This window comes from Myotis brandtii, unplaced genomic scaffold (genome assembly GCF_000412655.1).
Source record: "Myotis brandtii unplaced genomic scaffold, ASM41265v1 scaffold1083, whole genome shotgun sequence".
Taxonomy (NCBI): Eukaryota; Metazoa; Chordata; class Mammalia; order Chiroptera; family Vespertilionidae; genus Myotis; species Myotis brandtii.
In genome coordinates, this window is record NW_005353685.1 from 213,371 (window position 1) to 217,282 (window position 3,912).

A 3,912-nucleotide genomic window follows, 5' to 3' on the forward strand; every position below is an offset into this window, starting at 1 on the left:
ATCAGACAGCAGGTCCAATACCACAGCTCTGGTGGGTGCGCCCAGCCGAGCTGTGCAGCCAGTTAGACCCGGGGTTTGTCTAAACTCAAAGTCTTGGGCTGGTCACTGAACTCCTCCATCTCAATTTCCTCAACTATTTAGGTAGATGAAGATACCCACTTGGCTGTTTCTCAGTATCAAGGTAACAACTGGGAATAATGAATGTGAAATGTCAGGGACCTAGCAAATACTCGTTAAGTGATAGCTATTGCAATATTAAGATAAAATGTGGGATTGTGGTTGAAGAAGAGAAGCAGAGAGCAAAAAAAAATTCACATAATCCTGATGGCGGGTGAGAGTCTGAGCATAGGTGCTGGGGCCAGTGTGAGTCTAAAAATGCGGGAATAGTGACAGGTTAGTAGAGAGGGAGCTGCTCCGAATTAGGCTCAGCCTTCAGGATTGCCAACAGCCTCTCTGAATGGAAAATACCCTTGTGGCTTTTAACAATGTGTGAATGTGAATAATCAACTCATCAAGGAAAAGTCCTTAAGCTTTTTCTACCCAATATCATTGCTATACCCAAGGCCACATTACAGAAAGAATTGCTAAATGCATGTTTTCCTAATGCTACTGTGTGGCAGGAATTTAAGTTGATAATCTCTTTTCAAGGCACATCTTTATTAAAAGGGACTTATTCAAAGCCATCTGAGCAGTAATTACTATATAAAGGCTAATTGACCTAATTAATCTAAGGAGGACCAGCGGCTCTATAGGACCCAAAGAAGAACATTCTCAAATAAGAAAAAAAAGATAAAGAAACTCCAAAAGGAATTCCTTTAAGTGAACATCCTTAAATTTAGTGAGTCTGATTTATTTCTTGCAGACAGATATTATATAGCTGCATATTGTATTGCTGGAGTGGCTGAGCTGGGATAAAAAGAGATAGACTAATTCTCCAAGGATACTGAAGAATATTCTGCTCATTACTCAGGGGAAGGCACTATATAAATTACATTATAACGATACTGCCTTTCTGATAACGTAGCACTGAAAGAAGAATTCAACATGACAAGAAGTCAAATTTACTATCATACTGTTTTGATTCTCTTGGTGATGTGATAAAGTGCATGCTGATACCTGCTTTTTATTTTATTAACTTCAGCTTCTATGAATGCCAAATTGTCCCATTTGAAGTATTGACTGCAAAATATAAACTGGGACTGAAAATATCTAGGCCCTGTGACCAAGGAAAGAAAGTATACTTCACATCTGTGGTAGACAAAATAAGACACCCCCCCCCAAAGATGTCCACATGTTAACCCCCAAATTTGTGAATATGTCATGTTACAGACTTTGCAGATAAAAAGTTAGGGATCTTGAAGTAGGGAGGTTATACTGGGTTATCCAGGTGGGCCCCCAAGTACTCACAAGCATCCTTATAAGTGAAGAAGGAAGCAGGAAAGTCAGAGAAAGAGAGGTGAGGATAGAAGCAAATATCAGAGAAAGAAAGAGAGAGAGGGAGACAGATTTGAAGACACAGCACTGCTGGCTTTGAATATGGAGGAAGGGGCCACAAGTCAAGAAATGCAGGCAGCCTCTGGGAGTTAGAAAGAGCAAGGCCATAGATTCCCCACTCGACCTCCCGAGGGACTAGAGCCCAGGATTTGAAAATCAAGCAGCCTGGAATTTAGCTCAGTGACACTGATCTCTAGACTTATGACCTCCAGATCTCTAAGATAGTAAAGTGGTGTTGTTTTAAGATACTAAATTTGTGGTAATTTGTTATAGCAGCAACAGAAACTAATGCACCATCTTTGGGCTCACAGCACAGAGCTACACTCATGTCCTTTTGTTACCATTGTAACTAGCTAGTTATTACTATTAATAATGAAAAGGGAATAAAGGGGAGGCCAGACATTGTAAACATGGTCATCTGGGCAGCTGCACCAGGAAGCTGCAGTTTCACATTCCCCAGGGAACCACTGGTCCATTCCCTGCAAATCACCAGGGCAAGAGGTCCAACAAAGGGAGAAATGGATGCATACCCAGTGAAGTTGGGGTGATGCAGCAAAGATGCTTACCTGTCAGTCTAACCTGGGCACAAAGATAATTGGCCAGAGGGATGGAGCCAATGCAAGACTATAAAAATTTGGGAATAAAAAATCCCCAGACAAAGGAATTTTCTCTCTCTTGCCACTTGTGCTACTGTTTCTTGCTTGTTCCATGACCTGTGACAGTGCTGACCCACCTTATGGCTCTAGAAGCTGCATTGCCCATGGCCAAGCGGACCCCACATGCAATGCACTGCAACTGGGACCACAAGCTAACCTGCCCAGATGTTGGACTGGACTGTGCAAGTGTGGAGTGGAAACTCTGGGCAGTGGCTTTAATCCTAGTTCTGCTGGAGACAAAATGGGGCTTTTCCCATGGTGAGACAGGGGAAGATGGGACATTGGAAACTCAGGCGTTAAATTCCACAAAAATAAAGCTTTCCACAATACCTCATCCTCCTGTGGGGGCTTCAGTTCTTGTTCCCGTGGCATCCCAAGAACCCACCTCTGCGAGCAGCAGGTGGGGACACAGAGAGCACCCCACCAATAACAATTAGGGTTGGATTGAAATGAGTTCCCCAAACTGAACCTATAATCCAAGACCAAGCTGTGGCCATGAACCAGGACGCACTGAAGCAGAAGCTCCGGCTTTGCCTATTATTAGTCAGAAGGTCACTTTGCTGTTTCTTTTCAGATCTTTTGAGAAATGGAGTGTTAGGGTTCCTAAGTATGGGAAGACACCAGTACTTTCATGAGTGAATTCCCCTCTCCCAGGTTTTTAAAATCCAAAGACATTTTCTAAAAAGATATTTATAAACAAAGTCTTTTAATCAATTTGGCCTCTGTTCTGTGCTCAAAATTAAACAAGAGGGAACTTGGAGGATGACAAGAATGTTCACAATATCTTTAGAAGGTGGTAATTGTCTTCACAGGGAGTCACAAGCTCTGGGTATGCCTTCGGGCTAATGAGGCAGGCTGGGAAGGAGCTCTGGGCAATGGATCAAAACCTCACAGGAAGGAGACATATGTACTACTCTTTGTAATACTTTAAGCAATAAAACAAAATTTAATAATAATGAATAAATAAATAAAACCTCACAGGAGCCAAGGAATTGAATAATGATAATATTATCAGCCACTGTGCTAAGGAGCACTTACATCACATTAAGGAACATATGCGTAATCCTATTATCCCATTCTTACTACCCCTATTTTCAATTGAGAAATTAACGCTTAAGGAGTGGCACTATCCTCACCATCCCCTATAGCAACAGACTTGACTCACTCCAAGCTGGAGCTGTTACCCACTGCCTATGTCCTTTCTCTGTGTCCCTTAGAGCTGTAACTGGGAGGGTTTGACAAGGTTGTGGCAGATTTGCTATTTTCTTGATGTTCCAATTGTAGTGCCCCAGCAAAGTCCTGAGAACATAGGAAGGGCTACTTGAGGAAGCATATATATCACATACGAACACCAAGCAAATCTTTTTTTTAATTAATTATTTTAAAAAAATTTTCAATTACAGTTTACATTCAATATTATACCAAGCAAAATCCTATTGCCAAATGCAGCGAGAGAATGGGCAGACTGTGCACCGCAAGGTCGGCTTTCTCTGAAGCACACTCTTTCTCACGGGTCCAATGGAAAAGCTTCCTAACTGATGGAAGTGACTGTTAGAAGTAAGGCAGACAATGCAAATGAGTAAGTGCACATGTTGATTCTGACCATTGCAATGAGGAGGAAAAGCTGGTGGAGCCCAATTAGGATGGATAGCAAGCTTTTTGATGAGCATGGATGAAAGGTGAACAGGAGGACACATACCCAAGGTCTCGAGGAAGACTAATACTTAGAACCTGGTAAAAATGTTAAAGAAAATGAGAAATT